We start from the raw sequence: 13,451 nt of genomic DNA on the forward strand, positions 1-13,451 counted from the left end.
GGCACAGGCTCAGATGTAAAGGGTAACTGGTAAGTAACTTCATTCAGCTGACCCCCCTTTTTTTATACCCTGGGGGGCCATTTCATGGCTCACTCATCTTAAAGGTCCCCCAGGGAGCAGTGCTGCTCCGAAGGAGACAGTCCACTGGGGCACTAATGATGCAGACATGGGCAACTAGTCACATCTGCTCTGAAAGTTTTTCAGGCCAAGATCATTCTTGTCGTGGTCAATGATGTAGGATTGTGGGTCTAAATCAAGTTCCTGTCTATGACCATGATGGATATAAAGAGATCCATCCTGAGAGGGAATACCTGGGTTTACCTGTAAGAGGGGCCTTCAGTCCACCCGCACACACAGGTGGGGAGACCTTTCAGGTGCAGAGAATAATTATCAGTCTCCTTAACTTTTGTCTTAGGAAGCTTTCCCCTCTTCAGGATTCCAAAACCTGAGGTCATCCCTGCCCTCAGTGAGTGACTTGAAATTCCAGGCTTCCTTTTGCATGCTTGGTGGATAGCACAGCCAGGAATGTATTTCCCCAGTCCAGATCAAATGCCCAGATAAATGCAAGGTAGTAAAGGTCTCAGTCCAAAGACTCAAAGCATAAGAAAACACTTAATTTTTCACTAAAGCATGCAATTTAATTTCCATTCTGAGTCCACATTCCACTGGCAGTGGAAAAAAAAAATCATTATCAATCATTTCTGGATTGTCTCCAGTCTCTGCCCTTTCCCTAGACTTCCTTCTAAGTTACAGGAGGCTTATGCAGTGCTGAAGCTACCATGAGATCCGTCATGTTATCTGTTCACCCAGGCAGCCCCTCAGAGGACCCTTTCTCTTGCCCACCATCCGTGCTCTGCCCTTCCAGGCCATAATGGAAGACACAGTAGTGATTCTGCACCTCTTATCTGGGCACAGGATTCTCCGTGAAGCCATCTAGATGTCAGGCGCCTGGACCCGCCTCTCAGCCATTCCCTCTCAGCCCTCAGGGGTCTGCCTGGGCTCAGACCTCACCCTCTCAGGTCCAGCAAAGCCTAAACTCTCAACCTGGAAATGTCCCTTTCCCCAAGAGCCTGAGATTTTGAAGACCAAAATCTGAAAACCTTCATGATGTCTACTTTCCACCCTCTCCAACATGAGGGGAGGAGGGAGGGGAAGTTATGAGGGGAGAAAAAAATCAATAGCATTTCAAAAAAGATCCCACCTCCAAAATGATATTTAGGAAGTACCTATATTCAACAATAAACATTTATTGAACACCTAGAACATGCCAAGTACTGTGCTGGTGTCAAGAAATAAAAGACTTAAATGCGTTAAGGAGGAGACAGTGGTGTAAAGGAAAATTCAGACTCTGGCTTCACACTGCCTGGGTTCTATTCTTGGCTCAGTCACTCCAGCCCTGTGGCCCCACACGAGTTCCTACCTAACTTTAGTTTCTTCATCCATAAAATGGACTCAACACATGGTTTCAATGTAGTAATATTTATGTTTGTAAAAAGTGCCTAGGATAGGGCTTGACACACAGTAGATGCCTAATCAATGTAGTTGTTATGCAAAGGAAGCTGTGAGAGCCTAGAGGAGAAGCAGAAGGGTGCCAGATGACATGAATGCAAAAAAAAAAAAAAAAAGAAGAAGAAGAAGAAGAAGCATTTTTACTTCAAAAATATACTTAAGTGTAGGAAAAAAAAAAAAAAAGTCAACCATAGTCCCGCTCCCACCATACAGAATTAACCATTGTTAAAATCTTGGTACATCTGGGCATCTTAATCCAGATTTTTTTTCTAAAATAAAATCGCCCTATTGTTTTTGCAAGCATTATACGTGCTCATTATAAAGAGTTCAAACAATAACTAAAAATTCCAAGCTGAGAGCAAACAAATTCACCCCAAATCCCACCACTTGGGTCACTGATGGCTCTTTAAGCCTGTGGAGCATGGGAGTGATAAGGTCTGTGATTAGAAAGATCACCGGCTGAGGGTGGAGGAGAGTCTGGAGGCAGAGCAGAGAGTATACAGGAAATGACAAGGATTCACCCTAAGGTGGTGACAGTGGGAAAAAAAGAGGATGGACTGGGTGTGGATGGACAGCTGGGGCATATGCTCCCGTGGGCATCTTACACACTTTTCTGCTTCCAGCTAACTCCCTAGAAAGCCACACACCAGCACCACATTAGGTGAGCCTCCCGTAGCAAGGCCTTCATTGAGTCTGAGCTGTCACATTGTGTCCTCGGCTTTTATTTTTTATTTATACAAGAAACACATGAAGATCAGGGCTGCACCTGCTGTAAATCTGTGATGGAAGGCTTTGTCCATTACACTGCTCCCAGTCCCTGAGCAGTGCCTCGGGTGATGACTACCTGTTTGAATGTAGTACCAGGGAATGGTTTGTCTCTCTTGTAAAAAAGTGACATACTTTTTTCTCCCAGGTAGTGGAAATGAGGTAATCCAATATGTTTACATTTTTGTCCTGGTTGCCAAGAAGCTCAGAGTCTAATTTCATGTTACATGGTCTCTATACCTAAACACACTTACCTCTTCATTGCTTTTCCATTTTAATTTCAATAACTTTGTTGCAAGTGTATCTTTTGAGAAAATCCTTTATGAATAAGAACTCCCACCTCAGAGGCTGGGGGACAATGGGTATTTGATAAGTGTCTGACGAATGAATGAAGTACTAAACTAAAAAAGCCCACTTTTAATTTTACTTTTTAAAATGTGGCTGCTAAAAAAATTTAAACTTCCACATACAATGTTGCTCTAGATCAGGGGTCAGCAAAGGTTTTCTGTAAAACATCTGGAAAATCAGATAGTAAACACTTTAAACTTTGTGGGCCACCTTGGTATCTGCCGTCTGCCATTGTAGGGCAAAAGCAGCCATAGATGATAGTGAATAAATGAGTGTGTCTGTAATTCTATTACAATAATTCTATTTGCAAAAACAGTTGTCAGGCTGAGTAGCAGTTGGCTGACTCTTGCTCTAGAGCAAGAGAAACAGTATAGTGCAAGGGCTCGAGACTGGGAGTAAGAGAAGTTTGGATTATGGCTCTGCCTCTTGCCAACTGCGTGATTGTGGGTAGGTTATTTAACGACTCTAAGCCTCAGATTCTCTGTCCAAAAAAAATGGGGATAATTAGGCCAACAGAAAGTGAGCAAAGAACATGGAAGTATAACTCACAGAATACAAATGGCCAAGGGATGTACAAAATATGTTTAACCTCACTGTAAAAGACAGGAAAGATTAAGGTAATAATAAGATACATTTGCCTCTCAATTGAAAAGTTTTTTTTAATTATAAAGTGTGCACTTAAATGTATGTCTCCTACGTGGTTAGTGGGGATGTAAATCGATATAACCCTTCTAGAAAGCAATTTGGCAATATGGTTCAAAAATCATTAAAAATTTATACCCTTTGACCCAGTAATTCCACTTCAAAGAATCTATTCTAAGGAAATAATCAGAGATGTGGACAGAGATTTATGTACAAAGATGTTCACTGTAGCATTATTTATAACAATGAAAAACTGGAAGCAAATTACACATCCAGCAATTAGAATAATGATTAAAGAAATTTTGACCTATCAATGTGATCAATATTGAGCAGAAATAAAAATTGTGTTTAAAATATTCGATAGCACAGGAAAATGTGTCCTTTATGATGTCAAGTGGGAAAAAAGGTACAAGACTGCATATAGAGTGCTATGCTCAGAGTGGAGAGAGGAAACACATATATTTGCATAAAAAAAGAGTGGCAAAAATACACCAATATGCAGGCTGCCAAGTATTATCTCATGGTGGAGGGATTATGTGTGATATCTATTTTCTTTATCGTCTGTGTTTTCTAATGTTCTTCATTTAGAATGTATTACTTTTATACTCAGAAGATTAATATTATAAAAACCATAAGCCCTCAACCTAATCAAAAAATGGGCAAAACATACACATAGATGAGATGCAAAAGGGCAAAAAAGATTGAAAAATAGCAAATAAATATAAAGGTTTTCAATCTCAGTAGTAATCAGGGAAATTAAAACAACCAAGAATTTCTTTTTCATATACCAGTTTAGCAAAAACGGGGGGAGAGGGGGAGGAGGGGAATGTATAATAGCCATTAATGGCAAGGATAGAAGGTAATGGGGTTCCTCTCATATGCTTTGGGGAGGGTGTACTGCCTTTTTGGAGGACAGTTTGGCAACAGCTATAAAAATGTTAAATGCACATTCTGTTCCATTCAGCAATTCCACTTCTAAGTATTGAGCGCATATGCATAAAAGGCCTGTATTAGAATGTTCAGGGAAGCATTGCTCATTGCATTCAATATTCCAAAATTGGAAGCAACCCACATGTCCATCAAGGGGAGAATTATGGTGAATCCATTCTGTGGAATATTAGGTAGAAGTTAAAACAGTGAAAGAGTGAAAGAGATCTATGTATAACTGAATTCAAATGAGAAAAAAGAAAAGCAAGCTCCAAAACAATACAACAGAATGATCACATTTGTAGGGAGAAAAAAATCCTACCTCATAGCTCTGGAAAATTCTACCTCATAGCTCTTTGAGGGGGAGGGAGGGAGGCAAAGTGTGATTGGGTTGGAGGGAGGCAACAGGGCGCTTCTCACTTTGATTTCATAAGCTTCTCTCTCATTATTAAGAGCTTTGGGTAAATAGCTCAAGGTCTGGAAATGGATTCCTCGGGCTTAAATCCCGGTTCCACCATTTATTGTGTGGCTTTGGGCGAGTTGCTTACCCTCCTCTCAAACCCTAAGTTTCCTCATCTGTAAAATGGAGAAATCACAGTACCCACCTCAATTAAGTTCTTGAGGGAATAAAATGAGGTAATGTCGATCAAACACTTAACGCAGTGCCTGGCATATAGTTGGCCCTCCGATGTTAACCGTCATTCTTAGAACCATTACGATTAGAAACATGGCACTCAAATCACTTTTATTAAATACTTGTGCAAAGATAGAAATTGTAAAAGGGCCAACAAATTTACATACACCCCAATGAAAATGAGGACCCCAAACTAGGGAGGGAACTGTGAAAAGCCAGGCACCTGGGACACAGCAGGTCACAAGTTCAAGAGCTTCACCTCTGGAGGCAACCTGTCTTGGTTCCAATCCAGAATCTTCCACTTGCTAGCTGTGCAAGTTCTCTGCACCCTAGTTTCTCTGCCCCTCAGTTTCCTCACTCCAGACCAATGGATAATAACAGTGCCTATCTTATGAGGTTATGAGGGTAAAATGAGTTTTTATGGGATAACATTCTTGGAAAAGGGCCTGACCCAGAGTGAGCTTTGACTACCCTGGTGTTGTGATTGACAGTATGATCAGCAGCACAGTAGTAGTAGCGGTACTGAAGCTACTACTATTACTAAATGTCTTATCTCCCCCAAGTGGCCTCCAGCCTCCTCCAGGGCAGCCACAACATCTCATTCTTGTGAGCCCCTCACCAGTGCCTGATAGATAGTAGGCACTTATATATTTGCAAGATTGCTATCACTGCTTCAGTTTGATGTATCATTTTTAAAACAGCAAGAGGCAGCCCGAGGGATAAGGAGAACACAAGCTCTGGAGCAGGGTGGCCTTGAATCCCAATCCCGGTTCTTACACCTGAGTGACCTCAGGCTGGCAAGCCATTGACTGAATCCCCCTCACCCTCAGGATCCTCACCAGTGCGATGGCTTAATAATATTATACACCGCATCAGCTCATTAAGAAAGATAAAGGAGGTGATGCATGTGACACCCCCGGTCTACAATAGGTACCTGATAGTAGCTCCTTAATGCTACCCTGTGTGCTGGCTTAGCAGGGATGACAAAGGCACGCGTGTATTAAGCCTGCTTGGAGGTTAGGACAATAATTAGACATCGCTGCAACCTATTCACAGTATGTCACCACTCAGACCAAGTGCCTACGAGTGAATAGCCACTTGGAATGCAGAATTTGCAAACCCGTGAAGGGATAGTAACTTCATGGAGGCTGGGCTGTACGAAATATGGGTGGGTGGAAGTGGGTAGAATCTAAATAATAGCAACAACAACAAATAATATTATAATAATAATAATAATAATGATAATAATAATAATATTTAAAAAAACACCACAATAGCAATAGTGTCCGTGCCAAGGACTGAGCTAAGCACCTTACATGTATTAACTTCTTTATTCTTCACAATATTCCTCTACAACCATAAGGTTTTGCTCCCAGTATAGTTACTCCAATTTACAGATAGGAAAGCTGACTCTGAAAGCAGTGAAGACACTCTCCCAAGGCAGCACAGCAGGAAGTGGCAAAGCAAGGACCTGAGCCCAGGCCTATCTGTTTCTAGGATTCAAACTCATCTTCTTCCCGTGTGCATGTGTGTGTGTGTGTGCGCGCGCGCGCACACACACACACATACACACACACACTGGCCTTAGTGCCACCCATAGGCAAGGAAGAGTGGGTGGGTCTGCAGAACCTCAGAAGTGTTCACCTTGCTTTGTCTTCTTCAGGGTATGAAAAGGGGGCATCGCACAGCACATCTAGGCAGAACTGTGGCCCTGAACCCCAGCATCAGAGCTCCTGGTCCAACAGGAGCAGCCCTTATCCTGCCTTGACACAGGCAAGTGTCCACATCAATAATAAAATTTTTAAAATGTCTATACTTTCCTGAATAAGTAAGCATTTTTACAGTAAAAAAAAAATATATGTATATAAAACAAAAATAAAGGCTCCAGGGTGTTGGGGAGCCAGGAGTCAGGTGTTCAGGATCACAGACTAGTAAAATCCAAGAATACCCAGCTGTGCTGCCCTCTCAGGGCAGGTAGATGGCAGGGGGCAGGGGCAGCAGGCCAGGGACAGAGAGGTCCCCATTTAGTCAAGGCTGCAACCTTCACCCTCCCAAGACCTGGAGTACTCACAGGCCCGGCACCCAGGACCACCCCTCTCACCCAGGCAGTGATGGGCTGTCTGATTGTCTGACAGTTTTTTGTTTCTTACAGGATGGATAGGGTCTCAGCTCTAGACATGAGGGCAGTTGCTGTCATGACAGAGAAACTGTGGCCAGTGGGATCCATGCCTCGATCTCTTTATTTAATCACCAGAAGCTGTGCTTCGTGAGTGGGCAAGGGGTTTATGTGAGCATTTGACACATGAGAACAGGAACAATACAGAACCAAGTGACAAAAGCCAGCCCAGATATGTGCACAAGTCCACATGGCAGTGTGCAAGTGTCTACATGCAAACACTCGACTGAGAGTTAGTTACAAAGGGAAGCCAGCTAGAAACTCCCTATGTAACCTTACAGGGTTTTTTTCCAGGCCCAAGTTCCTGGGTTTTGTTTTCAGGGAGTGAAAAGGAGTCAAATGGTGAAACTGCTGCATTCAAGTGTGCAAGATGCAGTGAGAGAGAGAACTCAGAAGTGTCACTAGGGGTGTGTGTCGTTTGTTGACTGAACGGGCTGGGAGAGGCCACTGCTCCTTTCCCACCTAATCAAACCTCCTGGCATTGACAGAGGTGAATTGGGGGTGGAGAGATCTGCCTCACCATTATCTCTGCTCTTGTGGCACCTTCTCCTCCCTCCCCTCCTCCCTTTCTCCCTCCCTCTCCCTCCCTCTCTCCATCCCGGCTTTGCTCCCGCCTATGAAAAATCAGCAAATAAAAAGTTACATTAACCCCACCCTGACCTCACCGACATAATACACTGCAGGCTGATGCGCTGCCTTTGGAGGCTCGCTGAGAACCTGTCACTCTCCAATGTCCCGAGCACAGCCTGGGGAGCATTTATCGGATAATTAATATATTAAATGCATGAAAAATAGTTACACAGACTTCCCCTCCCCACCTAGAGAAGGGGGTAGGATGCAAAAAAGACAGATTCAGGCTGTATACCATCAATATAAAAGCATCCCCCGAATAGCCGTCATAAAAACTGTTCATAATTTTATAGCTTCATTCCTGTTGGAGCACCATAAAGGCAAGTCATATTTTTTACACTCAGGATGCCCCATAAAAAAAAGGAGCAAGCGAGCAAACGAGAACTTGGCAGGAGGCTCTTTTACTCTCACCTGAGGGTGAGGAACAAGAAGGCGCCCCCCACATTTGTCCTCTCTGACTCCCTTCTTCCACCCTTTCTTTGGCCCAGCTGTGATTTCTGATGAGTCCATCCAAATAATTATTAATTGGATGACTTTATTACTTTTTATTTGGCCTTTCCCCCCCCCCCCCTTTGCTGACTGCATATTTGCCTTTTATAAAAATGGAAGCAATGGTGGAGGTGGGTATCTCTGTATGTCCACATCCTTCAATTCCTTTACCTTTCTTCTGAGAGGCTGGGGTATGAGGAATGAAAGGATGGGAGTCTCATTGGACCACCCGAATCTGTTAAGGTTCAGGTGCAGTAGGGAGCAGGGGCCATGAACATATCTTTCGCAGCAGACAGTAAGGGCTCCAAACGAGGTGTTGGAGAGAGAGGAAGGAGAAAGGGCTAGCACAGAGCAACGGCAGTGCCTCTGATTTCCTGACCTTAAGGTGGTATAGGACGAGCTCCTCAGGGTCTCTCGCAGAAGCAATGTGTTCCTGCGCAGGACTCTCATAAGACACTCATGCAGGAGTTCCAGATCGGGGGGAGGGAAGCATTTGCGATTAGATACAGACCCATGCCTGACCCCATCCAGGAGGTGGTGAGGGCAGCCAAAGCTCAGAAGAAGGCTGTTCCTTTCCATATCAGCTGTGACGTGCAAGAAGACATGAACAGTAAGAGACCTCCTTGCAGCAACACCCCAAATACACACACACACACACACACACACACACACACACACGCTTAGGCCTTCAGAGAAACCTGTCATGTCATCCCCTTTCTAATCCTGGAGTAGGAAAGGAGGTGAGGGAAGTATCCCCCGCCTTCACAGCGCAGGAGGGAGACGCTGACATGCACTCCCGCCATCTCTGTGAGGAGCTGCGGACGCATGGGGGAGACAGATACTCGCGGAGAGACGCGTAAAGGAGGTGGCCCATCACCTCTCACACATTCTGGCCTACTGACCCTCAGGCCCGGGGTCTTTGTAGACACAAACACATGCAGAAAAACCAGGTGGCTGGAGCCAGGCGGGCGCCAGGGCGGCTTTGCGGCTCCCACTGTCTGTGTGGCTGCTGACCATGGTTCTGAAAAAGGGAGACTTCCAGGCGCTGAAGAAAAGGGGCCAGCTGGGCTGGTTTCCAGCCTGGCCTTACAGGTCCAGCTTGGCACACCCTGCCTCCCTGGGTATCTGCCACTTAGATAAGCATTGGTTGGTTTTTTCTCAGCTAAGCTGAATGGTGTGTGCCTCCCTTCTTTGGGGTTTCTGCAGTTTGCCTGCCTTTACTCGCCCCAGGGTCAAAGCTGCCCCAGAGTGAGTAGTGTCTCTCTTCAATAAGACTGAAGGATCTGTCATTGCAGAAAAGGCTTTACCCTGATCATATTGATGCCCCCTGAGATCTGTCTTCCCAGCAGTCTGAGTGTTCCCTGAGAGCAGTCTCTGGTACCTTCCATCAAAGAGCCTTTTCTAGACTGCTACTTTCATCAGACTGAAATCTCTTCAAGATATACTTTGTCTCCCCCATTAGACTTTACTATGCCAGGAGTTATACACCTCTCACTAGATTTAGAGTTCTTGAGCAAAATCTTGTCCCCATCATCAAACTGGGAGGCTCCCTAAGAACAGATGTTGTGTCTCCTCTATCAGATTGGGGTCTCTTCAAGGGTAAGGACTCAGTTTCACCAACCAGATTGGAAGCCCTGCACCCTAACCAGAAAGTGGGTTTCTTCCACTGGACTGGAATGCCTCCCAGATAAGGGTCTGGCACTCCCTCCTAAGACTGGAGGTTCCCCACAATAGGCACCTTCCATAAGGCAGGGAGCCCCTTAGGGACAAGAGTTCGATCACCAAGCCAGAAGCTTTTCTCAGCTCAGAGGCTTGTCTCTACCATAAGACTAGGGACCCCAAGGGAAAGAACTATGACTACTTCATAGGACTCTAGGGGCTCCTCGAGGGCACTACATTCCTCCACTATATGAGAACTTCCCATGCATCAGGCTCCCCCAGGGCACGAGGTGCGTATCCTTTGTTCAGCCCTGCACCAAGGACAGGTGCTTGTTTCCTGCTCTGGTTGAGTATGACTGCACCATCTGTGAACTGGACAAAAGAGACTACATTATCAGCCACCTCCGTGTGCCAGCCATGGCCCCAGGCCCTTCGTGTCCATTATCTCATGGCCTCACCACCACCCTGCATGGTAGATATCCTTATCCCCTTTCTGCACATGAGATGAGCCTGACACCAAGTCCAGCACCAACTCGCTCACCCCCAATCCTGCCCAACTCTGCCGATCCATTCCTATAAAAGAAGCCAAGAGGGCCTGCTCAGGGCCATAATTTCAGCGATTGAAAGAAATCAGGCTTAAAGCAGAGAAGAAGCTGTACACAAAGAGACATTCTTTCCTCTCCTTGAGTATTCAGGACTGAGGGTGGCTGTGAGAGAGCTGGGCCTAGCTAGTAACTAGGGGACTCATATTCTCTCTAGGAGCCCCTGTTAGCTCTGTGATTCTGCATGCACTGAGGAAGCAGGAGGTAAATGGAGAGAAGGAGGGTCACTGGGGTACTCTTTGCAAATCTGATTTTTTTTATTTCACTTTTTTTCTAAATGAAAGTCTAAGCCCTCTTCCTCCTCCACCTCCTCCTCATACCCAGCAGTGTCTCAACACGTTGGCGTGAGAGCAGCTATTAGTATCTCTACATTATACATTATTTTTTTTTCTGTGTATGTGTGAGTGTGTGTATTTAATAAAAACAGACCTACCTCCTCTTCTAGACCAGAACTAAAAATAGAGGTGGTGGTGGTGGCGGGGAGGGGGTGTAAGTATTCTCTTCCCCAAAAGGAAAAGCATCAACTAATTTGAAAAATATTTAAGAAACTCTGGGTCGTCATCCACTCGCCTCTCCCTGCTCCATAATTACACTGCAGTGCCTGATATTTTCATGGGACATTAAACCAGGAGTCAGGTGATGGGTTCCTTCCGTCTACGCCTATCCGTTAGCCGCCAGGCCCCCGCGGACCTTGACATTATTAATAGTCCTATTCATTAAGTATTACTCTTGTAGAATGAGTAGCATAATATTGGCCTGGAGATAGGAACAGGCAGAAGGAATAAGTCAAATTAATTTTCCGGAGCAAACGCCCCGGTTCTGTAAATGACATTCTGTACTGTTAGCATTTTAAATGTGGCACAAATGGCAGGAGACACAATTTGAAAGCAAAATACTAGAAGACATGGCTCAGGGTGGAACGTGGCAGCAGGAAAATCTAAGAGCATCAGGGACCTGAGGGTGGGAGGGTCTGGCCTGTGTAGCGACAGCAAGAGGAGGATTTTTTTTTAATGGGCATTTATTTTAAATGCAGTCGAGGGAGGAAAAAGGTAGGAAGGCAGGTAGTGAGGTCTGTATTGTAAGTGTGTGAGTGTGTGGAGGAGTGTCATGTGGAATAGGAAAGAGGAATCAATCACAGTTTTCTTTCCCTTCTACTCCCTCAAGGGGATGGTCTAGGGTTGCAGCTGAGGGCTTCCTGCCGCTTACTCCCCCAAAGGGATGATTTTCACCCCTTCCAAGCCTTTCTGACCAGGTCTAGAGAAAGCTAACTCACATGTTCTTACTTAATGTGAGGTTGGATAGGTAACAACACTCACTCATTCACTCAACCCTCCATCCATCTGTTCAACAGTACATGCCAATTCTGGGAGAAACCTTGTGTTAGATTTTAGAGAGTAGGGTACACACAGATTGGTTAGGCAAGGTCCCATGCCCTCCAAAAGCTTGGAGTCAGGTGGTGGAGTCAGGTGGTTAAGACAGAAGGAGCCTAGACAACTGTGGTACAATGCGGTTTGTAACAAGGACAATGAGGGAGGGAAATGTAAAAGCTGTAGAGTGCTCACGAGAGAGCTCACTCCTTTAAAGGACACTTGCTAGCATTTAACCCAGGCTTTGAAGGGTGGGCCGAATTTGGACATAGAATTTGGAGAAGGGCAATTCAGATGAAGGAAGTAGGATGAACCAAGACTGGAGGTATCTAAGGGCAACATTAATGAGGGCCAGTGAAATGCTGTCCAAAACAAAAGGCTTGGAAAGGGTTATCATTAGCCATGAGATTGGGAAGGGCACTCTCAGAAAGTCCTGTACGTTAGGCATCCAAAAGTACAGAAGCTAGTCTGAAAAAATGGTCCTTCCTGCAGTCCATACTACTACTTCATTCTCCCCAAGGGCAGGTGGTTGCCAGGAGCAAGGGTAGAGCACTGTGGACTGCAGCTCATGCTATGGATGGTTTCTGGGCCTGTGTTCCTGAATCCACATCAGTGGCTAAGCAAACCAGCAGCCTTGTTGGAAATAAGACTGTGCCTCAACAAAGTTAGGCTGCAGGCAAGTAAAAAGATGAATGTCTACTTATGTCCCCCCACTCTTCCCACCAAGAAGCCAGAAGCAAGGCTCTTTTCTATTTAATACTCACTTACCAGGAGGCTTTTTTGAGTCTAGCATTCATCACAATCTACTTAGGTACTCTCAAGTATGTCAAACATCCCAAGAGGATGGTAGAGCCTTCATCCTGGCACCTTGCCTAGAACTGGGTTTCTAAATAACTACGTTCCTGTCTTCCTTGTCCCATCCTCATCCAAGTTTCAGAAGGCTTTTTTTTTCCTCTTTGGAAAAGGCAATATCCGAACTTACCCAGATCCTGACTAGGACCTGAGACCATTCAGGACCTGAGGGAACAAAATCCCTGAGGTACAGACTATAGAATCCACCCTTAAGAAACCTGAATAGCAGATACAAATACACAACAACTTAATGTGCTGCAATATATCATGGGGCCTCAAGGGAGGCATATTTTAAAATGTTAGATCAACGATATCTATCAGTTTCATAGTAATTACTATACTTCAGACACTTTTCTAAGTACTTTTACATATGTTAACTAATTTAATCCTTGCATCAACCTTATAAAGTCAGTACTGTTATTATCCCCACTTTGTAGATGAGAAAACTGAAATGCATAGGAGTTAATTCGCCTGGACTTACACCAGTAATAAGTGACAGGTTCAGGATTTAAATCTAAGTGTCCTGACTCCAAAATCCATGCTCTTAATGCCAGTAGGTTGGCTAAAGCCTAGGAGACTCAGAGCCAGGGAGGTAGTCTGGAAGGTTCTTGGGGTCAGAAAACCCACATGTGTTAGCATCTTAGACAAACCTGACTGACCAAAGAATTCCAAGTCCAAAGGAGGAGATGCCATTTTGGTCCCCTTGACCCATGTTTGGCTTTGGCCTGTTCAGCCAGAGAGCTGCAGAGCCATGATGGGTTGGAAGTCAAGAGCCTGGTCCATCCCTATGGATCTTGGAGAAGTCATGGCCTCTCTGAGCCTCAACTCCTCATCTGTGAGATGAAAACTAG

Source organism: Rousettus aegyptiacus, unplaced genomic scaffold (assembly GCF_014176215.1).
Source record: "Rousettus aegyptiacus isolate mRouAeg1 unplaced genomic scaffold, mRouAeg1.p scaffold_m13_p_6, whole genome shotgun sequence".
In the NCBI taxonomy this organism is placed as follows: domain Eukaryota; kingdom Metazoa; phylum Chordata; class Mammalia; order Chiroptera; family Pteropodidae; genus Rousettus; species Rousettus aegyptiacus.